Source organism: Miscanthus floridulus, chromosome 14 (assembly GCF_019320115.1).
Source record: "Miscanthus floridulus cultivar M001 chromosome 14, ASM1932011v1, whole genome shotgun sequence".
In the NCBI taxonomy this organism is placed as follows: Eukaryota; Viridiplantae; Streptophyta; class Magnoliopsida; order Poales; family Poaceae; genus Miscanthus; species Miscanthus floridulus.
In genome coordinates this window covers 78,539,844-78,567,190 of record NC_089593.1, presented here as the reverse complement: position 1 = coordinate 78,567,190, position 27,347 = coordinate 78,539,844, and the positions used below count along the sequence as shown (strand labels likewise).

The 27,347-nt window shown below is 41.4% G+C and overlaps 1 pseudogene; it reads left to right on the top strand.

Annotated features, from left to right (window-relative positions):
• The first annotated feature begins 7,913 nt into the window (after positions 1–7,913).
• Positions 7,914–24,813, top strand: LOC136502563 (subtilisin-like protease; annotated as a pseudogene).
• The last annotated feature ends 2,534 nt before the right edge of the window (positions 24,814–27,347 follow it).

Below are 27,347 nucleotides of genomic sequence, written 5' to 3'. Positions count from 1 at the left end.
GTAGTATCCAGCCAATCCCAAAAAGCTACGAATCTCACTTACACTGGTTGGTGGTTTCTAATTCAATACATCTTGCACTTTGCCTGGATCCATTGCTATTCCACCATTGGAGACAACATGACCCAGAAAAGAGACCTCCTTCAACCAAAACTCACACTTGCTCCTCTTAGCGTACAACTTATGTTCTCTAAGCTTTTGCAAGACCAACCTTATATGTTCAGCATGCTCTTCTTCAGTCTTGGAGAATATCAGTATGTCATCAATGAATACCACCACAAATTTATCAAGAAACTCCATGAACACCTTATTCATCAGATACATAAAGTATGCAGGTGCATTGGTCAATCCAAAAGACATAACGGTATACTCATACAAGCCATACCGTGTAGTGAATGTTGTCTTGGGTATGTTTGAGTTTCAAATTTTTAGCTGATGATAACCTGAGTGGAGATCAATCTTGGAGAACACATAGGCTCCTCTCAACTAATCAAACAAATCATCAATCCTTGGCAAAGCGTATTTATTCTTGATAGTAACCTCATTAAGTGAACGGTAATCCACATACATCTATTGGGTACCATCCTTCTTATCCACAAAGATCACAGGTGCTCCCCATGGGGAAGAACTGGGGCATATGAAACCTTTTTCTTGCAACTCTTTTAGTTGTTTCTTAAGTTCTTTTAATTCATTAACCCCCATTCTATATGGACGTTTAGCTATTGGTACAGTTCCGGGTAATAATTCAATAATGAATTCAATGTCACGGTCAGGTGGCATACCTGGCAAGTCATCGGGGAAAACATCCGAGAACTCCTCCACAACATGATCTTGTTTATTAGCATCACCATCCAGATGATTCACAGTGGCTATTGGCTGAGTTTGCAGTACCACTTCTACACAGATTCTATCTCCATTGGGTGATGTCACAACAACTGATCTCTCCTAACACTGAATCACTGCCCGATGTTGTTTCATCCAATCCATTCCCAGAATAAGATCAATTCCCGCTGTTCTCAACACAATAGGTTTCACTTTGAAGTCTATCCCCCTAAAGGAAATACTAGCTGAGGGACTCCAATAAGAAGCTGGCATGCTACCTCCCGGTGAATTTACTAGTATGGGGTTTTTCATGGCACATAAAGGTATGCTATGCATTCTAACAAAAGCTTGGAAAATAAATGAATGCGAAGCACCAGAATCAAAAAGTATTGTAGCAGAGAGAGAGTTGACACTGAACGTACCCAACATGACCTTAGGCATCTCCTGAGCTGCATCAGATGACACATAGTTCCCTTTTGCAGTCTGAGGTGGTCGGGCGTTGAACTTTGGATTGCCATTCTAGTTCTGAGGAGCTTGCTGGTTTTGCTTATTTGGACACTGATGAGTATAGTGACCTACTTCTCCATAGCGGTAGCATGCGTTGGGGTTATTGGGTGCACCACTCTTCACAGGAGCATTATTGGGCATTCCCTGGTGTGTTGCCAGATTGCTGGTCTGTTGCGGGGGATATTGATTACCAAACTGTTGCTGGTACTGAGGGCGTTGCTAGAATTGGTTACGCTGAGGATACTGACTATGGTTTCCCTGGTTAGATGGTCCTTGATTCCTCTGTAGAAAACCCTACTGGAGATAGGCACGTCCGTGGGTGTTGCTTCCAGAAGCTTGTCCTCGAAGCCTCCTCTTCTTAGCTTCCATCTTTTTGCGCTTATCGTCAATCACAATACCGCGATTCACCAAGGACTGAAAGTTAGGGTAGGTGTTGGACATCAGCTGGAGCTGCAGTCCATCATAAAGCACTGTTCGCCTAAATGGACATTTAGCCCGTTTACACACCGTTTAAACGCTACACGGTGGTACACCGCTTCCATTTAATTGGTTGTTTTGACCATTTAAACGACCGTTTTTCCTGTTTAAACACCCATTTTGCCCGAATAATGGGCTAAACGGTAGGTGGCCGACTGTTTACCGTTTAGCGTTTAGGATAACACTGTCATAAAGTCCCTTGAGGAAGCGGCGTTGCTTCTCCTTATCATCAGCTACATCATTTGGAGCATAGCGTGCTAGTTGAGCAAACTTGTCATGATACTCCACCACAGACATGGATCCTTGCTTAAGGGACCTGAATTCTTCCTGCTTCAACTCCACTAGTCCATAAGGGATATAATATGACCGGAAATTGTCCTTGAATTCCCGCCAGGTGATAGCAAGAGCATCATTGGGGCGTCCATACCGGAAAGAATCCCACCAATTCTGAGCTGCTCCTTGGAGTTGACCAGAAGCATACAACACCTTCTCAAGATCATTGCATTGTGCTATGTTAAGTTGCTTTTCCACAGCACGCAACCAATCATCTGCTTCCAAGGGATCTAAGGCATGGGTGAACACTGGTGGGCGACCCTTCATGAATTCCCCACGCTTGTCTCTAACCTGAAAAGGCGGTGGTCCTCTTGCAGGTTTGTTATCCAAGCGTTGCATCATGGCTTGCATCAACTGTGCTTGCATTCCCATCAATTGCTCCATAGTCACTGGTGGCGACGGTGGTGGATTTATGAGAGCATCACGTCCATGACCACGGCCTCTGCCTCTTCCTCCTCTTGCGGCCATCTGCTTTCCAACAAATACGCAAAATTTTAGAGATTTCCAAATTATAGAGAACTTATAAAAGATAAGGAACAACACTGAAGAATTTCTGGACAAGATTCAAATACAGCAGTTCGGTAAATCTATCATAACTTGAGTTTCAGAGACCCAACAGAGGTGTACCAAGAATGGTTAGAAAGCTTAGGAGATCAGGTACAACTTTTATTTAGAACACTTTTACAGATTCTGATATATACATGGTCAAAAATAGAGCTAAACCGAATCTGTTCTGGGTTCTAGTCTGCGTAGAAACATCAACTTGTGACAGCTAGATCTCACAAACCTGAACAGATATTGATGTGATTCCAGAGACATTTGAATGATACAGAAGTCTAGATATCTCCACAGAAATTTCAGAATTTTTGGCAGCCCAGATTTCGAGATACAAGATAAAGAACACAGGCTGCTCCAGAAAACAGCACAACAGAGATAAGATAAAGCAACCCATTTGCATTAAGATCTCATCTAAACTTAAAGTTCAAATCTATGGAATTTGTGGACATGCCCACAAACTTCTAGCAATCAAACAAACTCCAAATCATCCAAGTTCACAATTAAAAACATCTAATCACTAAAGTTCACAAGACAAGACAAGACTAAATATGACTCACGAACTAACAACGTCATAGCTTTAAACAAGGCACCTAACATCTATGGGGCGGTGTCAATCATGGTGAACGACCAGGGCTTCTTCTTGTAGATCGGTGGTAGCCCAAGTTGAGCACGCAGTTCATCAACTTGCTTCTAGAGGCGCCTCTCGGCCCTCTGTGATGCACATAGCTCTCCTTTGACCTCTTCATCTACCCCCTGCATGGCATGAACATGTTGCACTATTGCTTCTAGAGTTGGATCACTTTCTGGTGGTGCCAGGACCTGCCAATTACCCTCATGATCATTGCGAGGAAAGAACCTAAAATGATCTCCTTCATGGCCTCAAAACGACGACCATGGTAGTAGACGTAGGCGTCCTGCGCTGCATCTTCCATGCCATCCAATGCATGGGCCCGTCTGGCAGTGGCAAGATGGACAGTCTCCACCTCATGTGCATTCTTTATGTCATTCTAGGTGGTGACAACCAGCTCTACCTTCCAAAAAGTTGCCTCCAAAGGGTGCTGGTACTCCCCACAGTAGTAGTTGATGGAGGCGTGCAGATTAGTGAAGTAGTCATCCAGCACATGAGTAAGGAGGGTGTGGTAGTAGGCCATCTCTGGGGCTTGCTTGAAGTTGTACTTGCACGTCCAGCCCATCTCCTCATCCACCACAGGGACAGCTAGGGATGGCACAGGCATAGGTGAAGTAGCTGATGACTCCGCTGGTGTAGCTGCAGCAGCATAGACAGGTGCAACGGCTGGAGTGGGAGCAGGTGCTGGTGCAGGAGTCGGGGTAGCCATCCACTCCTCATCATCGGAGATGACCACAATCTCCTTCTCCACCTGTGGAGCATGGGGGGTGAACATGGCACGGTAGCCTGTAGTGCTGAGGCGGGCGGTCTTCGGGTTACGAGGCATCTATGGATTTAGAGTAAGATAGAATTAGAATCAACAATTTTATATAATAGATTAAGGTATGAAAAGCATAAATATTTTAATAAAAATAGCAAGAATGAGACAGTAAGCATGAAATCAGTGGAGCAAAGATGCTAAAACGATCATTTCTAACTAGGCTTGCATCCTACAGTCAACACGGCTCTGATACCAATTTGTCACACCAAAATTTTAAGGATAAAATTGAATGCATAAAGCTCATGTGTGCCTAGGGATCAGTCACACACATAAGTCAACAAATTATAAGAAGTATCATCATGGTGTATCTTACATCATGATTAATAACATCACATAGTCTTACACAACACAGTAGAAAATAAAAAGATAACTCTCTCGTGGAAGCTCCAACACAGGGATGGTCAACTAGTTGACCACAAGCCTAAAAGTCCTCTGGAAAGTCCTCATACTCATTGACATCTGTTACCCATCCGGAATTTTTATCCAAATATAGAAAGTAAACAAGCGTAAGTACTTCCCGTACTTAACAAGATAACATGGGGTTATAAAAGCTCAAAAAGGATGACACTGGTTTACTGCAGTTAGCACTTTTAGTAGGTCAAGATTTTATCATTAACTATTATCAAGTTATGCTTAAGCCCCAATTAAACCCACATGAGCAGATATCAGAGACAATTGTATCATATTATCATCGTAGAACATCATAAATGAACAATAGTAAATAACCATTTATTCTGTGAGTTTTCTAGGCCGCTCGTGACCATGAGCACGGCTGTTATAACAGTTTGTAACCCTCTGTAGAGGTTGTGCACATTCACCGTGAGTCATGATTCCCACATGCCCGGGTTAATTACTCCCATAACACTACCAAGGTGAGCGGGCGGGGTACACTATGAAGCCATTTCATAGGTTTCTCTAACAAGTTAGGGCCGCTAGGTTTCCTCGGCAGGCAGATGTAGGAACCCCCCTTTCCTATGGCACATATCCATCGCGGCTATACACATAGGAACAGAGGCAGCCCTATACCCAACGTGGCAAGCCCCTTTTGCGCCATAAAGGTAACCTCTAACAAGCTAGAAAAGGTCCTATTACTGAGCTAAAGTCAGAGCCATATGACCCTCACGGCTGCACTGTCAGTCCCAACTTTTGCCGACAGATAAGTCCTTATGGAGGGCCGAGAGCATCATGATCGAAAGTCATTTGCTCCTTCGCCCTATAATTCAGTTGTTCAAAATAAATTTTACCTTTTCATTCCATAAAACCATCATTCATTATGTAGATCATGTATAGTTACATTGAGCGCTAGCAAACTACCCATATGCATATAACCCATAGGAGAACAAGGAATAGGATAATCAAACACTAGGATGTCCTTACGGGTATCAAAAGCAGACACATGCAAATGAGTAATTAATAAATGATGAATAGGACATCAAGGTAGATCCCATGCTATACTTGTCTTGGTTAGCAAACTCCTGCTGGTCCTGCTAGTCGTCAAAGAACTCTTGGTCTCCAACGTTCTCCTCACCGTCTGAACGCGACCAACACAGCAACATACAACATTCCGAAGGCATTCATGCAAAGCAAACAATCCTACGGTTAGAACTGTACACCAACAGTATAGAAAACAAGATAAAATGTTTATGAAAAGAATCTATGTCTCGCTACGATCACGTCAACGTGAAGTTCACGAAAATCGGAGCTAAAACGCGAAAGTTATGAATTAAATGGGGTTTCCTATAGCAATTTATTTAATTAAACCTAACCATGAAATTTAAAAGTTGCAAACATGATTAACAGTGATACTAACACGTAGATTATGCAATTACGAAACTAACGCAATTTGAACGGGTCGATTCGGAGCTAAAACGAAGTTTTTATGAGCAAAACAAATCCAGTGGCATTTCTGTAATTAGAAAGAACTATTTTCGGATTTAAAATAAATGAAAAGGATATTCGGATTTATTCGACTGAGGGATGGCGGGCATAATTTGCTGAAAGCCAAGGGACTCTTTAGCAATTTTGCCACGGCGAAGGGGTATCGGCCACCTTGGGCCGTTGGATCATGGATGGATGGTTCGGATTAGAGAGGGGGAGAGAAAAAAGGAGGCCGGCGGCTAGGAATAGTGCTCCGTCAGCGGGGCACCATGGACGGCGGCAAGAACCTCACCGGCGAGCAGGAAACTCGGCCTACGGGCCTCGGTTTGTGCATCCGAGAGCACTGGGGGAGAGAGGGGGTCCACGCGACCTCGACCAGGCCGAGAGAGCGACCGGAGGTCATGGCCGAGGCGGTGGTCGCCATGGCCGGTGGCGTGGAGCCCACGGGCGCAAGCGAAACGTGCTCTAGAGGCCATGAAACTCAAAAGTAACGGCATGGAGAGGAGGGGAGCATGGGGGTCTCATCGCGGAAGAAAGCGTGGTCGGAGGAGGCTCGGGGACGGCGGACCGCGTGGAGGGGCGAACGGTGGACCTTGGCGCTCCTCTGTGTGACGGTTTTGGCTTCCTCGAGCACTGGCGAACGTGAAAACGGAGCGGGGAGGCAGCAGGGAGGGGCGGCGATGGGCTCGGCGCCGATTTATAGAGGCCGGGGCGCGGGGAGACGCTCCCATGACGCGAGTGGGTGCGGCGACAGTTGCGGCTTGACCGGTTGCGGGACGCGCGGGAGGTGGAGGAAGGCGCTGACGCGTGGGCCCTGGCGGTCAGCGGCTGAGGCGCGGGGCGGCGGTTGCGGCCGAGCTGGGCTGGCAGGGCTGGCGCGGCAGCGGTTGCCAGCTCGCCCGGTTGGGCCGGCCTAGGAAGGAAAGCAGGAGGAGGGGGGAAAGGGGGAGGCGAGCGGGCCGGCTCGGCCAGAGCAAGCCGGGCCACCGGGGAAATGGTCAGCAGGCCAGAATGTGAGGAAGGGAGGGGAAGAAAAGAATTTTCTTTTTATTTTTCCAAATCAAAATTTCCAAATTCATTTCCAAATGATTTTTGAATCCTTTTGAGTTTAAATCAAAACCACTCAACATATTAAACAAAATGCTACAGCATGAGTGCATCAACATGTATCTATCCTTATGATTGATTTTAATTTCACAAAAAATATTATTTTCCTTTATTTTAATGCACGCATAGTTGCATAAATAAATCAAATTTACTATTTTAAAAGAATGCAAATTTTAGGGTGTTACATGTTTCTAGTAGAAAAATACTTTTTCCCAAATATTCTTGCGAAAATATCATAAATATAAACATATGATTCCATTGCCATCCATTGAGTAACCCTCAACTACTTTTGTCTCATGTAATAAAATAGTCTTAAGATTTTCAATACATTTCAAAGAACTAAATCCATCCTTACTCCAGCTAAGACTCCTCACAGTAATTTTGAACTCATTAATAGAAGATCGCCAACCCCACCTATAGCTATGTGTAGTCACGATTAGATTATCTAGAGAATCAAATCAAGCTAAACCAATTTCAATTTTTCATAGTAATTTCAAAGCTGTTAATAGAAGTATAATCCTCATTATTCATGATGGCTTTATATACAAAATCAAATCATGCCAAACACCTTTCATCACAATTATGAAGATACGGTTCCTTCCAAGAATTAAATGTATAGAACTCAGGCATTTGGATCCATGAACAAAAGAGTTATTTCTTTAATATATTTTGAGGTACGATCCATTAATAGTGTCACCTACTGAGTTATCTAGTGGGCTATAAATAGGCCAACTCCCAGCTTATTTTGACACAATTCATACCCTTTTCATCTTCCGAGTTTCAGTCATGGAGTTGCATGCTACACTCCTATTAACCTCCCTTGTTCTCATAGGCCTGCTACGACACACCCATCAAGCCATCACCCAAGGAAATTGTGAAAGATCTGGCCTGTGCACGTATATTGTACGTGTGAGCCCTCCTCCAAATATTTCCATGGCGGATATGAGCCCCACGAACCATGAAAGCTGGTATAGATCATTCCTCTCCCCACATATGGAAAGATCGCCTCGATCAGTATCACCATTCATCCACACCTACAAAGAAGCCATTCTCGGGTTTGCTATAGACCTATGATGAGGCAGAGTATGTTAGAGCAAAGATGGGGTCGTCCTTATGGTGTACAAAGACAGCCTTCTTCCGCTCTTGACAACCCACGCACCTGATTTCCTAAACCTGTGGCCAAATGGTGGGGCTTGGAATAGCTTAGGCATGGGCGAGGGAAGCATCATTGGTCTCCAAGACACGGGGATAGACTCTGCACACATCTCTTTTGACGATGACGCCATGTCCACACCGCCTTCTCAATGGCGTGGATCCTGCCACTTCGATAGTGGTCGTCATTGCAACAAGAAGCTTATCGGCGCAAGGTCATTGATTGGTGGCCCAAATAATCCTGAGGTTCCATTGGATGATGTTGGCCATGGAACACACACTGCTAGCACGGCCGCTAGCAGGTTCCACTACTAGAGAACAGACTTTAAAACGATGTCCCAATTTGACATTAGCTTCGGCATTTTTTTGCCCCTAGGACTAAAGTACCAACTGGGACTAAAGGTCCCTGCCCAACGGCCGTCCGCGGGGCAGGGATCTTTAGTCCCGGCTGGTATTACCAACCGGGACTAAAGGTTTACCTTACCTTTAGTCCCGGTTGGTAATACCAGCCGGGACTAAAGCTTTTAGTCTCGGTTTGGGTGATGCCCCGGGAATAAAGATTAATCTTTAGTCCCGATTTGGCCCCCTAACCGGGACTAATTATCCCAGCCTATAATCCATCTCATTTCTTCCTCCCCGAGCCCGAGCCATTCCATTCAAACTCACTGCCTCTGTTCTTCAGCTTGCTGTTGTTCTTGCTCTCTCCCCCTCTATTGGTGTTGCTCTTCGATTTTGGAGGTAACAAACTTAATCCTCTTATGTTTTATCAGTAGCTTATCTCATTTTGCGATGTAGATGCATGTGTAACTTTATATGTTGGACTTTATTATGATTTTATATGTCATTTTTAGCTCAAAATCACATGATGATTTGCATATATGTTTGGATAAACAAAAGTTAAATTAGTTCATCAAAATCACGCCTCGCTCGTCCTCGCTGGAGCACGCGCCATCCTCGTCCCCGACGGCTTACGTGATCTTAGAATTAATTTTTCCATGAAATGAAAAACTTAGAAAATAGTTAGAAAATTGTAGAAAATCTGTACTAGTTGAACTTGCGGACCATGTTCAGCTCGGCGAGCATGTTCTCTGCCGAGCGGTAACGGACGTCAAGGAGGAGCTTTGATTCTACGAGGGAGAGCGGCAACGGTCGTGGAAGACCGTGTTCCCTTTCTCGTAGAATCGGAGCTCTTCCTTGGCCAAGTACGGTGCTGTCCGGTGGAGAAATGCTCGCCGAGATGATCATGTAAGCAAGGTCAACTAGTACGGATGGTTATTTATTGAAACATATTTTTGAGCAATAATTTGATGGATATTTGATAACTTCAGACCTACAAATATCATCGACAAATGTTACTATCCTCGGCAATCTAAACGCCAGCGAGCTCGCCGATATCGAGCAGGTCACTTAGAATTATTTTTCCATAAAATGAACTACTTAGAAATCATGCCTTTTATTTTTTAGAATTAAATTTTCCATGAAATGAAAAACTTAGAAAATAGTTAGAAAATTATAGAAAATCCGTACTAGTTGAACTTGCGGACCGTGTTCATCTCGGCGAGCATGTTCTCTGCCGAGCGGTAACGGACGTCAAGGAGGAGCTTTGATTCTACGAGGGAGAGCGGCAACGGTCGTGGAAGACCGTGTTGCCTTCCTCGTAGAATCGGAGCTCTTCCTTGGCCAAGTACGGTGCCGTCCGGTGGAGAAATGCTCGCCGAGATGATCACGTAAGCAAGGTCAGCTAGTACGGATGGTTATTTATTGAAATATGTTTTTGAGCTATGTGATTTCTATGTCATTTTTAGCTCAAAATCACATGATGATTTACAATAGTAAAATCACTTGATAGTTTGGTATTTTACTATTATACATAGTACATATTTCATGGTTTAGTTAGATAAATAAATAATTTTAGTTTTGTTTAAATATATTATTTTAGAAAATATGAAATTTATACTAGTTTGCAAAAATAAGTATAAAAAGTAGATGACAACTGGTACCGGATCCTCGGCCTCTCGTTCGGTTGCGAAACGACTGAGGCCAGAACTCACTCTCATTATCTGCGGCAAGTGTAAGCAGAAGATTATGATGGAGTACCGAGTCAAGAGACAGGGACCCAACAAGGGTCGTGTTTTCTACAAGTGCCCGGATCGCGATGTGAGTTTCTTACGTATTTGATTATTATGGCTAATTGACCTGCTTTTCTTGAATATTTTTGACTAAATATTTTTTAGCTTTAATTTCAGTGGGAGGGCAATGGATGCGATGGTTGGTACTGGGAGGAAGATTATGCTACATACGTGTAGAATTCGGGTGCGCTTGAGGTAGCGGCTGCTGATGATGAGGCAGTGAGCCAGCAGGAGAAGCTTATTGATATTCAACAGAAGAATGATTTGTCTGTTTTAGTTGCGTACGATCACGAAATAATTATGTTACTGAAGTGCATTGTAATTTTTGCTTGTTTAGTGATAGTTGGGATTGCTTACGTTGTAGCCAGACTTAGTTAATTAATCAACCGTGTGTGTGTCATCTATGTTGTGTAATAAAATACTTAATTATATTCAAGATTTTCATAATTTGTCGTGTAATGCAGATTATGTCACGCCATTGGATGTACAATGCCGATCGTCGCTCCCAAGACTTTATTGAGGGCGTGCACTATTTCTTAGGTGTGGCCGAGGCAAATAAGCGGGATGGTTTCATGTGCTGTCCATGTGCCATATGTAAGGATTTAAAGAAATATTCAAGCTCAATGAGTCTTCATTCACATTTGCTTAAGTCAGGTTTCATGTCAAACTATATATGTTGGACTAAGCATGGAGAAAGCGGGGTCATGATGGAAGAAGGTGAAGGAGAAGATTTAGACATTGATGACATTATTCCTCAGTATGGTGCCTTTGATGATACTACAATGGGGAGAGATGAAGAAGAGGTAGCGGCAGAAGATGATCTCGGTGATGCTCTTGGCGATGCCATTCGTGATGCACAACAAGAATGTGAAAGTGAAAAAGAGAAAGTTAAGTTCGAGCGCATGCTTGAGGATCATAGGAAGTTACTATACCCGACGGCCGAAGAGGGGCAAAAAAAACTAGGTACAACACTGGAATTGCTACAGTGGAAGACAAAGAATGGTGTATCCGACAAGGTATTTAGGAATTTATTGAACCTCATAAAGAAGATGCTTCCGAAGCCAAATGAATTGCCCACCACTATGTACAAAGCAAAAAAGGTTGTCTGCCCTTTGGGATTAAAAATCCAGAAGATACATGCATGTCCTAATGACTGCATCCTCTACCATGGCAATGAATACGAGAATTTGGATGAATGCCCGGTATGTAAAGCAGCGCGGTATAAGATCAGGCGCGATGATCCTGGTGACATCGAGGGTGAACAACGTCCTAGAAAGAAAATCCCTGCCAAGGTTATGTGGTATGCTCCTATAATACCACGCTTAAAACGTTTGTTTAGAAATAAAGACCATGCAAAGTTGTTACGGTGGCATAAAGAAGACCGTAAGGTAGACAATATACTGAGACACCCAGCTGATGGGTCCCAGTGGAGAGCGATAGACAGGGAATTTCCAGAGTTTGCAAATGAGGCTAGAAACTTAAGGTTCGCCTTAAGTACAGATGGTATGAATCCTTTTGGGGAGCAGAGCACTAGTCATAGCACTTGGCCAGTTACTCTATGTATCTACAACCTTCCTCCATGGTTATGCATGAAGCGGAAGTTCATTATGATGCCGATCCTCATCCAAGGTCCGAGGCAACCTGGCAACGACATTGATGTCTATCTGAAGCCATTAGTTGAAGAACTTCTAGTTTTATGGAACAAACCAGGTGTACGTGTCTGGGATGAGTACAAACAAGAACACTTTGACCTACGAGCAATGTTGTTCGTAATAATCAATGATTGGCCTGCTTTAAGTAATCTTTCAGGTCAGACAAACAAAGGATATAATGCATGCACACATTGTTTTGATGACCTTGATAGTATATATTTGAAAAGATGTCGAAAGGTCGTGTACTTTGGCCATCGTCGATTCCTTCCTTTGAATCACCAAGTTAGAAAGAAAGGTAAGCCAGACCACCGGAAGAAGCCTCATAACCGAACCGGGGAAGATGTACTCGCAATGGTCAAGGATGTGAAAGTAGTATTTGAAAAGGGACAAGGCAGCGAATCTGTTCCCAAAGATGCTAAGGGACACGCACCCATGTGGAAGAAGAAGTCCATCTTTTGGGAGATACCCTATTGGCAAGTCCTAGAGGTCCGCAACGCAATCGACGTGATGCACCTGACAAAGAATCTTTGTGTGAACCTGTTAGGATTCATGGGTGTGTACGGGAAGCCAAAAGATTCACTTGAAGCACGCCAGGACTTGCAGGGCATGAAAGAACGAGACAACCTTCATCCAGAGAAGATAGATGATGGACGTCATTACTTAAGTCCTGCTAGCTACACGCTTAGCAAAGAAGAGATGGACATCATGTTCGAATGTCTAAGCAGCATCAAGGTCCCATCGGGATTCTCCTCCAATATAAAGGGTATAATAAATGTGCCAGAGAAGAAATTCCTAAACTTAAAGTCCCACGACTGCCACATGCTTATGACGCAATTACTTCCGGTTGCTTTAATAGGAATTCTACCTCCACATGTATGTCTAGCCACCGTGAAGCTATGTGCATTCCTCAATGCAATTTCTCAGAAGGCAATCAATCTAGTGGAACTAGCTACTCTACAAAATAATGTGGTTCAATGTCTTGTCAGCTTTGAGTTGGTGTTCCCTCCATCCTTCTTTAATATCATGACACACCTCCTAGTTCATTTGGTGAAGGAGATTAGTATTCTTGGACCTGTGTTCTTACATAACATGTTCCCCTTCGAGAGGTTTATGGGAGTCTTGAAGAAATATGTGAAAGTCCATTCTAAGCCTAAAGGAAGCATCGCCCAGGGCTATGGAACAGAGGAGGTCATTGAGTTCTGTGTTGACTTTATTCCTGACCTTGCCCCGATTGGCGTTCTCGAATCGCGACACGAGGGGAGACTCAGTGGTAAAGGAACTTTAGGGAAGAAAACATATATTGGCATGGAAGACGATTATTTCAATAAAGCACACTACACAGTTCTTCAGAACTCATCATTGGTGCATCCGTACATCAAGATACATAAGGAGTTCTTACGATCCAAGTTTCCAGGGAAGACTGAAGCTTGGATTAGGCGTCAGCACATGGGAAGTTTTAGTGGTTGGTTGCGAAAAGAATGTCAAGGCGATGACAATATTGATGAGCAACTGTATTTGTTGGCTAGGCAACCATCATTGCATATCCTCACGTACCAAGGGTATGAGATAAATAGGAATACATTTTACACAGTTGCCCAAGATAAAAGGAGCACCAATCAAAATAGTGGTGTTCGCATAGATGGCACAGATCCAAATGGGAATATACAAACATATTATGGCTGCATAGAAGATATATGGGAACTAGACCACGCACCTAATTTTAAAGTCCCTTTGTTTCGGTGCCAATGGGTGAAGCTCACCAGAGGAGGGGTAACAGTCGACAAAGAGTATGGAATGACAACAGTGGACCTCAACAATATTGGGTACAAAGATGAACCATTCGTCCTTGCTGTCGATGTGAGTCAGATGTTCTATGTGAAAGACATGTCTACAAAATCAAAGAGAGAGAAAAACGAAGACATCAACTCAATGATCAATGAGCCAAAGCGCCACATAGTTCTTTCTAGGAAAATAAATATAGTGGGAATTGAAGACAAGTCAGACATGTCAAAAGATTATGAAAGAAATGTTCGAATTCCACCCTTCATAGTGAAGAAAGATCCAAGCATCATGTTAAATGATAAAGACACTCCATGGTTACGACAAGATCATAACCAAGGGTCATATGTCAAGAAAAAATTCACTGTTGTGCCCGCATGATACAACGATGCACTGTTGTGACATAGTTTTAGAAAGTCTATATGAGATTCAAGAATTTATGACTAGTGTTTGATAAAACTTTCTCAAATGGGAAAATGAGCTATGTAACAATTGTAGATCTTGCTGAGATGATCAAACTTGGTATTCAGAGATTTTTCATCTGAGGTCATTTAGTGTCTCATTTGAGCAAGTTTGACCAAGTCAAATTTGGTCAAATGAAAAAACAACACTTTGACTCTAGTATTATGAACTCTAAATGACTTCAAATTGAAAACTTTTGAATACCAAGTTTGTTAAAATCATCAAGATCTACAATTGTTGTTTTGGTCAACTTTCCATTTGAGATAGTTTGGATGGTTCAAATTTATGATTTTTAAATTTCGACGCCTACAAACTAGTTTTCGGAACCATAGATTGTCTCCAATTGAAAGGTTTTGAATACCAAGTTTGTTCAGCTCTTCAAGATCTACAATCCTTATATGGGCCATTTTTTCATTTGAGAAAGTTTCAACAAAATGTAGTTCAAATTTCACAAGTGTGTGATATAGTTTTAGAAAGTCTATATGAGATTCAAGAATTTGTGACTAGTGTTTGATAAAACTTTCTTAAATGGGAAAATGAGCTATGTAACAATTGTAGATCTTGCTGAGATGATCAAACTTGGTATTCAGAGATTTTTCATCTGAGGTCATTTAGTGTCTCATTTGAGCAAGTTTGACCAAGGCAAATTTGGTCAAATGAAAAAACAACACTTTGACTCTAGTATTATGAACTCTCAATGACTTCAAATTGAAAAGTTTTGAATACCAAGTTTGTTAAAATCATCAAGATCTACAATTGTTGTTTTGGTCAACTTTCCATTTGAGATAGTTTGGATGGTTCAAATTTGTGATTTATAAATTTCGACGCCTACAAACTAGTTTTTGGAACCCTAGATTGTCTCCAATTGAAAAGTTTTGAATACCAAGTTTGTTCAGCTCTTCAAGATATACAATCCTTATATACGCCATTTTTCATTTGAGAAAGTTTGAACAAAATGTAGTTCAAATTTTACAAGTGGGTGACATAGTTTTAGAAAGTCTATATGAGATTCAAGAATTTGTGACTAGTGTTTGATAAAACTTTCTCAAATGGGAAAATGAGCTATGTAACAATTGTATATCTTGCTGAGATGATCAAACTTGGTATTCAGAGATTTCTCATCTGAGGTCATTTAGTGTCTCATTTGAGCAAGTTTGACCAAGTCAAATTTGGTCAAATGAAAAAACAACACTTTGACTCTAGTATTATGAACTCTAAATGACTTCAAATTGAAAAGTTTTGAATACCAAGTTTGTTAAAATCATCAAGATATACAATTGTTGTTTTGGTCAACTTTCCATTTGAGATAGTTTGGACGGTTCAAATTTGTGATTTTTAAATTTCAACGCCTACAAACTAGTTTTCGGAACCCTAGATTGTCTCCAATTGAAAAGTTTTGAATACCAAGTTTGTTCAGCTATTCAAGATCTACAATCCTTATATACGCCATTTTTTCATTTGAGAAAGTTTGAATAAAATGTAGTTTAAATTTTACAAGTGTGTGACATAGTTTTAGAAAGTCTATATGAGATTCAAGAATTTGTGACTAGTGTTTGATAAAACTTTCTCAAATGGGAAAATAAGCTATGTAACAATTGTAGATCTTGCTGAGATGATCAAACTTGGTATTCAGAGATTTTTCATCTGAGGTCATTTAGTGTCTCATTTGAGCAAGTTTGACCAAGTCAAATTTGGTCAAATGAAAAAACAACACTTTGACTCTAGTATTATGAACTCTAAATGACTTCAAATTGAAATGTTTTGAATACCATGTTTGTTAAAATCATCAAGATCTACAATTGTTGTTTTGGTCAACTTTCCATTTGAGATAGTTTGGATGTTTCAAATTTGTGATTTTTAAATTTCGACACCTACAAACTAGTTTTCGGAACTCTAGGTTGTCTCCAATTGAAAAGTTTTGAATACCAAGTTTGTTCAGCTCATCAAGATATACAATCCTTATATAGGCCATTTTTTCATTTGAGAAAGTTTGAACAAAATATAGTTCAAATTTCACAAGTGTGTGACATAGTTTTAGAAAGTCTATATGAGATTCAAGAATTTGTAACTAGTGTTTGATAAAACTTTCTCAAATGGGAAAATGAGCTATGTAACAATTGTAGATCTTGCTGAGATGATCAAACTTGGTATTTAGAGATTTTTCATCTGAGGTCATATAGTGTCTCATTTGAGCAGCTCATCAAGATCTACAATCCTTAATGAAAAAATAACACTTTGGCGAGAGCAAAAATTTCAGGCCTTCAGTCCCGGCCCAGGCCAGGAACCGGGACTAAAGGGTGGGCGGAATTGCCCGCCCAAAAATACCTTTAGTCCCGGCTGGTAACACCAACCGGGACTAAAGATCTTTTAGTCCCGGCTGGTAAGCCGAGCCAGGACTAAAGGGTTGGACCTTTAGTCCCGGTTCGGCTTACCAGCTGGGACTAAAGGATCTTTTGTCCCGGTTAGTGTTACAACCCGGGACTAAAGGGTCCCGGCCTATATATATCGAACGGTTCATCTTCTACTTTTCGATCTACAACGTCGATCTCGTCATCTCTGCCGCGCCCGTGCCGCCGTCGTCGTCTACCCCCGCCCAGCCTCGATCTCGTCGTCTCTGCCGCGCCCGCGCCGCCGTCGTCGTCGAGCCCCGCCTGGCGGCCGTCGAGTCTCCGCCGTACGTCGTCCTCGTGCGGCTCTGCTCGGCCCCGTGGCCGGCCAGCACGCCCAGCCGCCATGCATGGCCATCCATAGCCTGTTTTAGATAGTTTTTAGATACTTTTTAGATAGTTTTTTTAGATAGTTTTTTTAGGTAGTGTTTGATATATATGTTAGATTAAAATGTATTAAAATTTAATTAGTAGTTTATTCTTAGTTTTTAGATAGTTGTTGATATATGTTAATTAGATTTAAATGTATTAAAATTTAATTAGTACTTTATTTAGATAGTTATTATTATAGTTTTTGATATATTTAGTAATTATTATTCTATCTCTCTCTCTATATGTGTTAGATTTAATTTTGATTTAGTAATTCTATCTATGTATATATGTTAGGTTTAATTAGATTTAGTAATTAATTCTATCTAGAGATTCTATATGTATACATATATATGTACTTAATTATTTCTATGTGTATATATACATGTACTTAATTATTTCCATGTGTTGAGAGAGAGAGAAAATTGTATCTAGAGAGACATTCTATGTGTTATCACATGCATATCTAGAGATATATACATATGCACTTATTCTATGTGTTGAGAGAGAGAGAGAAAATTGTACTTATGTTATGTGCCATAGCAATTCTATCTATGTGTTATCTTGAAGATACAAATGGCTGCTCTGGATGATAACTTGAATGATGACATAATGGCGAATATTATCAACACCGGCACCAATGTGGATGTAGATGACATGAGTCAGTACTTTGCTGATTATGAGGATATCCTGAATATGCCGGTGGTTGAAGATCAACAAATTGTCGCGCAAGAAAATACTGGCGAGGTATATTCGATTATCTATCATCTCTTATAGATGCATGCGTACGTATATTTGTTGTTAATCGTTGTGTTTCTACTCATGTAGCCGTTCTCTGGATCTACATCAACCACCAGCAAGAGTAGAAAAGTCTGAGGGCCAAAAAAGCCATTAGAGGGCCGTTTCATAATATCAGAATTCGACACCGACACCGGCAAACCATTGGGACCACATGCTCAGACATATGTCAATCAATGTGGGTTCATTGTAAGGGATAGGATCCTAGTTAGTGCTCATGAATGGAAGCAGAAGATATCCGCTCCTAATGTTAGTTTTGTATCTGATCGTGACAAGAACCTAGCTTGGAGAGATATCACTCAGCATTTCACATTACAAGCAGATGATGCTTTGAAGGAGCTAGTGAGGGATTGGACAATGAAGAAGATGGCAACATTGTTCCAGAGTTGGAAGAAGACATTGTATAAAAAGTTTATCTTGAAGAATGAAACGCCGAATTTCAATGCTAAGGCGTTTGTCAAGTTGGAGTCCCATTAGGATGACTTCGTACAATACAAGACATCTCAAGAGAGTGAGAAACGTGTGATGAGGAATCAGCAGAATGCCCGACAGAAGCAATACCATCATCGCATGGGATCAGGTGGTTATAGGAGTGCTATTCCCAAGTGGCAGAACCTAGAAGCAGAGATTACTGCCAAGGGAATCATACCTGAAACAATAGAGAAGAACTGGCCTCAATGCGCGAAGAATTGGTTCTACGCTCATGGGGGAAGCCTAGACCCAGACACTGGCAAGCTAATTTTCGGCCAAAAAATTGAGAGAGCAACACAAAGACTAGCTCATGCTAGGGAAGAAGCTGATAGTGGTGTTTTCAAGCCCAACAGAGAAAATGATGAATTGACATATGCCCTAGAGAATCCTGAACACGGTGGTCGAACAAGAGGCTATGGGGTGGTTCCATGGCTATAAGCATTCCCAGCAGACAGGGATACCTATAGAAGCCGTCAGAGAAAGAAGGATGAGGAGGCAGACTGAATCTATGTATTGGAGCAATTTGTTAATGAGTCACGACAAGCATTGCTTGAATCACGTGAACGAGAAAAATCTCTTGAGGCAAGAATGCAGGCGGAGATCAAGAGATAAGTGCAGCTAGCAATGAGTCAAATGCAATCGCAATCAACGCCGGGAGTCACCATTAGCCCCGTTGGTCAGATGAAAAGCAGTTGTGCTTCCACGGAGCTGCCAGTTATTCAAGGTGACGCTGGGTTGCGCTTCCCTGTTGATGACATTACCGAGCCTCTAACAACATGTGAGCTGCACATTCTAGATAGTAATAATGCATCAATCATGGTGGCTGTCGGGGTTGTATCTCCAATAGACTAAACGAAGACACCAAGAATCCATGGGTCAGTTATTCAACTTGGATATGCTAGCGTCTCGGTCGATAGAGTGCTCAAAGGTTACAGCAATGTTCCTCTTGACATTGAAGGCGGTGATGGGGAGAAGACACTAGGAGAAGTAGAGAAGACATTTATTGAATGGCGCAAACGCTTCATCATCATTCCTGGGGCGCCACCGCTTCCCCTACCTCACCCTAGGTACGAATGAAAGTGAATGAAATATTATTTTTCCATTAATTTTATATTGGCTTCAAAAATAATTGACCCACAACTTGTTTTTGTAGCATGGTCTCCCCCCAGCCTAGCCCAATCATTCATTCCCCATCTCATCACAGCGTCGCGGGGGGCGAGACGACTTCATCCCCATGGCGATCTCCAACTCCTACATCGGCCCCATCGCCTCCACAACGATCTCCAACTCCTACACCGGCCCCACCGCCTCCACAACGATCTCCAACGCCTCCACGCCGGACTCCAACACCGGCCTCATCGCCTCCACGCCGGTCTCCAACACCGCCCCCACCCCCTCCACAGCGACGCACTATAAAGACGTCTAAGGTCCCGGCGACAAAGAAGACCCCAAAAAAAGAGTTATTTCTCAAGAAATACCTCCTAAAAAGACTGATGAGCAAATAGCAGCTGAAGAAGACAAAAAAGTGAAAGATTTTTTTATAGATATCCAAATGCAGAGACAAGCGAAGCTTAAGGAGAAGTCATACTTTTACATACCACGAGATCAGCTGAGGCAGAAGGTTGAAGCTCACAAGAAAAAGATGCTTGAAGTTCGTAAGCCTCCGTCACTATCAGACTATGACCGCTCCCTCGTGAAGTCACATGATGCACATAAGAAAAGGAAAAGAGCATCAGAGAAGGATGTCCCACAGCTCGGACAACAGAAGCAACCAATGCAAAATCTTATTGTTGCTAATGAATATGGTTCCAATATAGAAGTCTATCGACAAGACAACTCTAGAGAAGTGTCGGTTCAAGACCTTAATGCTTTTTTTGAACAAACTGGTTTAACCTTGGATCAAGTGACGGGCAAAGCTCCAATCTAGAACCTGGAAGTTGATACCTGGAAGACTTATAAATTTGGCAAAAGTCTGTACAACCCTGCGGCTCTGAATGAATTGGGTACGCAAATGTACTTGCTCAACAAGTGGTACATGCAGGCGTGTGGCAGGGGTGAGCAGTGGATCTTTGTCAGATTTAGAGACCATCATTACTTCCGTGGAGATGACATCTTACATATTAGTTTCGAAGAATTGCATTAACTATTCCACTTGGACGCTCTGGACAAATCAATTATTAGCTCCTTTTATTTGTAAGTGATTCTTACTTTTATTTAATAAACTCACTTCCATGCGTACGTGTATATAATTATCCTCACATGTAACTTATATTTATATACAAATACCAGATGTCAGAGCTCCAAAGAATACAAGACACCAGTGTTGGCTTCATTGATCCTTATATCGTATTCAAAACCGATATTATTGTCAAGGAGCACCGGGTATCTGAAGCACAGACGAATATCATGAAGTTCTTCGTGAAGCAGCACGACAAGACAATAATACTTTTCCCGTATAACTTTGAGTAAGTGTTAATAATAATGTAGTCTACACATTTTATGTAATATCAATACAACTTATATGCATGTACATGTGTGTATAAACCAATACAGGTTTCACTGGATACTCATTGTCATTGAGTTAAACTCAAGTCAGTTAGTAATCTTGGACTCATTGAGAAAAGAGCGAGCACTATACCAAGATATGATAGACATTGTCTAAGGGTAATTTTGATCTCTCGCGCACAACTATTATTGAATAGACTTTGCCATAATTTATTAACGATCGTACATTATTGGTCGCACAGGGTTTGGAAAGAGTTTATTCGGCAACACCGCAAGGATTGCAAGGCACCACTTAATGTAGTTGAAATACCAGTAAGTTGTACTATATATACTTCCCCACGTGTTTAATTACTATATCGTACTTCAATTTACGTGTGAGATGATGAGAATAATCTTCTTCTCGTATAGTGATGTTTGCGGCAGGAACCAGGTAATAACTTGTATGGATACTACGTTTGTGAATTTATCACTGCATACATAAGAACTCCTGAAGATGTCCTCAGAGTACGTATATATCAATTTTTTATTTATTTTTAAATGAATATATATATATATATATATGTATTAATACTTTTCCTTTTATTTCAAATGCAAGACTGAATGGTTGAAACGAAGGGTCCTGCAAAAAGACAATCTGAAAGCAGTTCAAGAGTCAATAGCAGGATATCTTCTAGAAAAAGTGCTAAATCCCAACGGCGAGTTCTACTTTGATCTAAGGAACTAATGATGTAAATTAAATGTTTATTGATATCGTTATTTTCGAGAACAAGATTATGAAAGTATTGTATATATACATATATATCTATAATATATATAGTTTCATACTTTATTCGAATATAATAATGCTCGAGATGAGAATTAGATGTAATTATATGCGTGCGTGTATTTATATTAGTAGCGTAGAATACGTACATAAAAACATATTATATATTAAACAAATATGTGTAACTGAACTGAAAACAAATTAAACAAAAAAAAAGAAAAAGAAAAGGAACCTTTAGTCCCAGTTGGGGTTACCAACCAGGACTAAAGGGTGCGGCCAGGTTTGCTCGGCTGGAGGGCCTTTAGTCCCGGTTGGTAACACCAACCGGGACTAAAGGTCCCTCTTTAGTCCCGGCTCGATGATCCGGGACTGAAGGTTCCACCTTTAGTCTCGGGATCGTTGTCTCGGCATGGTAATCGGGACTAAAGGTTGTTACCGTCCGAGACAACAAGTCTATTCTGTAGTAGTGTTCGTGCAAGGTGCAAGTGTGCTTGGTAGTGGCAACGGTACTGTAGCTGGCATGGCCCCACGTGCGCACCTAGACATGTACAAGGTGTGCACCGAGCAGGGCTGCCATGGCTCAGACATACTTGCCGGACTCGAAGCCGCTATCACCGATGGTGTTGATATCTTGTCCATATCACTCGACGGTCGTCCACGGCCCTTCCATGAAGATATTATTGCCATCGGAACCTTTTCTGCTGTGAAGAAGGGCATATTTGTGAGTTGTTCTGCCAGAAATTTCGGTCCACTTCCTGGCACACTAAGCAATGAAGAACCATGGGTCTTGACGGTGGGTGCAAGCACAATGGACCGGCAAATGGAAGCCATTGTGAAGGTAGGCGATGGCCGCTCATTTGTTGGTGAGTCAGCCTACCAACCATCTAGCCTTGCTCCTTTGCCCCTGATGTTTCAATCTGCTGCTGGAAACATCACGGGGAATGTTGTTGCTTGCGAGTTTCACGGCTCTCAGGTCGAAATTGGACAATCTATCAAGGATGGTGGTGGTGCTAGGCGCTGTTTAGTTGCCAACTTTGCACTATGCAAAAAGAAGATTTTCTATTACATCAAACTTGCGGTATATGCATGGAATACTAAAAGTAGACGAAATTAAAAACTAATTGCACAGTTTGGTTATACTTTGGGAGACGAACATTTTGAGCCTAATTAGTCAATGATTAGACAATTATTATCAAATACAAATGAAATGCTACAGTAAAGAATCTGGCACTATATAAACTTTACACATCTAAATTCGGGTCAACTAAACGCGTAGGTTGATATTACTGGGACCTGGGGATAGTGGCCACACAACTTTTGCTGCAGCCCATGTCCTGCCAGCGTCTCTCAAGATGCTGCTGCAGTCAGGCAGTCCATCACCACATCCAGCAGGCCGACTGCCTCCATCATTGTCAATGGCACGTCAGTGGGAACAACTCCAGCTCCTGTAGTTGCTTATTCTCATCTAGGGGCCTGGGCCTTGTTTAGATGCTATTCAAATTTTAAGTTTTTTCGCTTTCTCTTCATCACATTAATTTTTAACCATTTGTATGTAGTATTAAATGTAGGTAAAAAAAATAACTAATTACACAGTTTAGTTGGAAATCACGAGATGAATCTTTTGAGCCTAGTTGGTCAACGATTGGACAATATTTATCAAATAAGATGAAAGTGATACTATTCATCGAGTTTAAAAAATTTGCAAAGTGAACGAGGCGCTAGTACTGCAAGCCCTGGCATTTTGAAGCCAGACGTCATTGGACCCGATGTGAACGTCATTGCAGCATGGCCGTTCAAAGTTGGACCAAATACTACCTGCGGCAGTGAACATGGGTCTCATTTAGATTGGAAGTTTTTTCACTCTCTCTTCATCACATCAAATCTTTAGACACATATATGGAGTATTAAATATAGATAAAAAAATAACTAATTATATAGTTTGATTGTAAATTACGAGACGAATCTTTTGAGCCTAGTTAGGCCATGATTGGATAATAATTGTTAAATACAAACGAAAATGCTACCGTGCCAAATACTGATTCTTAACCCTAATCTAAACAAGATCATGATACAACTTTCACCTCCATTTCTGGAACATCAATGTCTGCACCTCACCTTAGTGGCATTGCAGTTATTATCAAGAGTGCACATCCAGATTGGTCACCAGCGGTGATCAAGTCAGCAATCATGACGACAGCCTATGTCGTGTATGGTAACAACCAGCCAATCCTAGATGAGCAACTCAATCCAGCGAGTCACGCCTTGTTTAGTTTCACCTTAAATTCCCAAAAAATGCTACAGTACCTATCACATCGAATGTTTGCGGTCCGTGTATAGAGCATTAAATGTAGACGAAAAAAAAACTAATTACACAGTTTGGTGGAAAATTACGAGACGAACGTTTTGAGCCTAATTAGTCCATGATTGAACACTAATTACCAAATAAAAACGAAAGTATTACAATAACCCTAAATTCCAACTTCGTGAAACTAAATAGGCGCTCATTTCAGTATTGGGGCCGGACATGTTAACCCTTCCCAAGCTATCAGCCCAGGCCTAGTGTACGACACCGACATGGAGCAGTACATCACGTATCTCTGTGGCCTAGGCTACACAGCTTCACAAGTGGAGACAATCACCCATCAGAAGGACGCTTGCAACAAAGGAAGAAACATAGCTGAGGTCATGTTTAGTTCGCGAATTTTAGAAATTTGGCTACTGTAGCACTTTTGTTTTTATTTAGCAATTAGTGTTCAATCATGGATTAATTAGGCTCAAAACGTTCGTCTCCCAATTTTCAACCAAACTGTGTAATTAGTTTTTTTTTCGTCTACATTTAATACTCCATGCACGTATCGCAAGATTCGATGTGATGGCTACTGTAGCACTTTTTGAGAATTTGGTTGGGAACTAAACAAGCACTGTAGCAGAGCTGAACTACCCTTCGATTGCAACAAGGGCGAGTGCAGGAAAACTTGTCGTGAATCGGACAGTCACAAATGTTGGAGATGCAATGTCATCTTATACCGTTGAGATTGACATGCCAAAGGAAGTTATGGCCACAGTGTCACCCACAAAGCTAGAGTTCACCAAGCTCAAGGAGAACCAAACATTTACTATAAGCTTAAGCTGGAAGCTAGTAAAACTAAGCATGCACAGGGAAGTTTCAAGTGGGTCTCTAGCAAGCATGTGGTGAGGAGCCCCATTGTAATATTCTAATGTAACATCATCAAGATAGGACTTAAGTGATGAGTGTCTGCTACTTGTTATAATAAAAACTTATTCCTGAAATTACTCTGTTATTCCTATGTGCTCCGCTTCAATCACATAATAATACTGTGCACCAGGTTGCTTGGAGCAGCACATTGAATACTAATAATTGTTTAAAGTTGATATCTCAGTGAACACAAAATTGATGCTAAAATATTCTGGAGAACCACTGCTCCCTTCGTCTTAAAATAAGTGACGTTTTTTACTTTTAAACTTCTTGTTTGACCATTCGTCTTATTCAACTTTTTTTTTGCAAATAGTAAAATAAATAAGTCATTATTAAAGTATCTCTAATGATAGAATTAGTCATAACAAAATAAATAATATTTATATAAAAAATTTGAATAAGACGAACAGTCAAACAAAAAGTCTATAAGTCAAAAACATTATTTATTTTGGGACAGTGGGAGTACATCTTTAACGGGCCAACTATCTTCTACCACATTTAAGGAGTGAAATTAAGAGTGAGGACGTGTGGACGGTGGGCCTGGTCAAAGCAAAGAAAAACTGCAGCATTCATTGCTCCTTTGACCACCCACCTTGTTGGTAGGCTTTACTCCATCTCACCAGGAATAACAGTCGTTCTAGAAGTTGGGGGGAGTACCAAGGAAGTGAGCAAATGGCTCTGCATGCCCCTATACTTGTAATCATACATGAACAAAGGCTGTGTTTAGTTGTAGGAATTTGGATTTTGGGGTTACTGTAGCACGTTCGTTTTTATTTGGCAAATAGTGTTCAAACATGGACTAATTAGGCTCAAAATGTTCGTCTCGCAATTTCCCACCAAACTGTGCAATTAGTTTTTCTTTTCGTCTATATTTTAATGTTCCATGCACGGGCCGTAAACATTCGATGTGACAGGTACTGTAGCAACTTTTTGGAAGTTAGGGTGGAACTAAACAAGGGCAAAGGCCGCTGCGAATGGACCAGTGAAGTGGGTGGGTGCCGAGCGGATAGACCTGTGGAGGGGGCCAAGGCTGCTGCGCCTGACTGGCTAGGCGGTGGGAGTAGTTTGGTGATATAGGCCCTTGTTTAGTTCATCAAAACTCCCAACTTTGATACTATGTAAAAAGAAGATTTCCCAGTCACATTAAACTTGTGGTACATGCATGGAGTACTAAATGTTGACGAAATCAAAAACTAATTGCACAGTTTGGTTGTATTTTGCGAGACGAACGTTTTGAGCCTAATTAGTCAACGATTGGACAAGTATTGCCAAATAAAAACAAAACGTTACAGTGTAGCTTCAGTACAGGCGAATTCAGCCGGCGCCGAATCTGGCCCGAACTAAACGCGGCCTAGGTGTGAAAGTAGGAAGTGATACTCTTTAAGGGAAAAAGTTTAAACTTCAAAACGACTGTTATTCTAGGATGGAGGGACTAACTCTTTAACTTGCACCACTATACAGATCTTTTTTTTAGACAACTCATTTCTTACAGAGACTGTCCACATAAGGGACTACCTCTAACTAGGGGCAAGAATACTATAGCTCGTGGAACACTACTATAAATGAGTTTTCACGAGCAGTTCCTTTCATAAAATCGCCCATAGGATGGGAACACTAGCTACTGGAACACTCCTAGAAATCAATCTTAATCCAGCTGCCCCTAAAATTTGATTTGCAGGGTTGGCCTCTTCAACTACCCAGGTTATTGTAACACGAAAATACGAGCTTTTCAAAAATTTTCCAACAATGAGTGAAGCATGTAGTCTCTAGGTCAAGCCTAAGTCAAACGTTTCCCTTTCTCAACCTAACTTCAAAATCACAACTTCAAAATCATTTTCGTAACAAGCCACTTGTCATGAAGTTGACCAAGTCAACACATGACAAGAGGTATTTTTTCCTAATAGAAAGGCTAATGATCAACCGGTTGATTTGCCGGTTGTTATCAACCGTTTTTTGGGCCGTGCGATGCGGAAGCGTCGGCCTTCCCCCGCCTGCGATCATGCTAGCGCGTGCGTGCGTGCGATGGGTCCCTGTAAGTGCGTCCGCTTGGCTTCAGCGTCAAGCAAGCAATCATGTCGGCGCCTGTGTCCCTAACGCGAGCACAGAACACCCTACGACAATCTCTCCTCTCTCACCTCCTTGTGTGGATTTTGTTTTTTTAATTTCTGAAGAATTTGTGAATAATTTGATATATATTTATCTGATGTCTAGAATTCATAGAAATATTTGTAAATCTTTTTGAAAAATTTGGCATATATTTGTGTTATTCCCAAATTACATCACTCTTTCCAATAAATTACACTGAAAAAATCATTGTAAATATAGTAATAATGCAGTATAAATATTGCTATAAGACGGTGTAAGTGTATGAGAAAAATTTGGTTGATGGGAGGGGATAAAACAACTGGTTGTTAACTAGACATTTCCTTTCCTAAATAAAATGTTTTTGAAAAAAATAAAAGTTGAGTTGAATTCAAGCCCCGATCGAATTCAACATATCACCCTCGTACACGATTTCTATTATTTCTGAAAAACA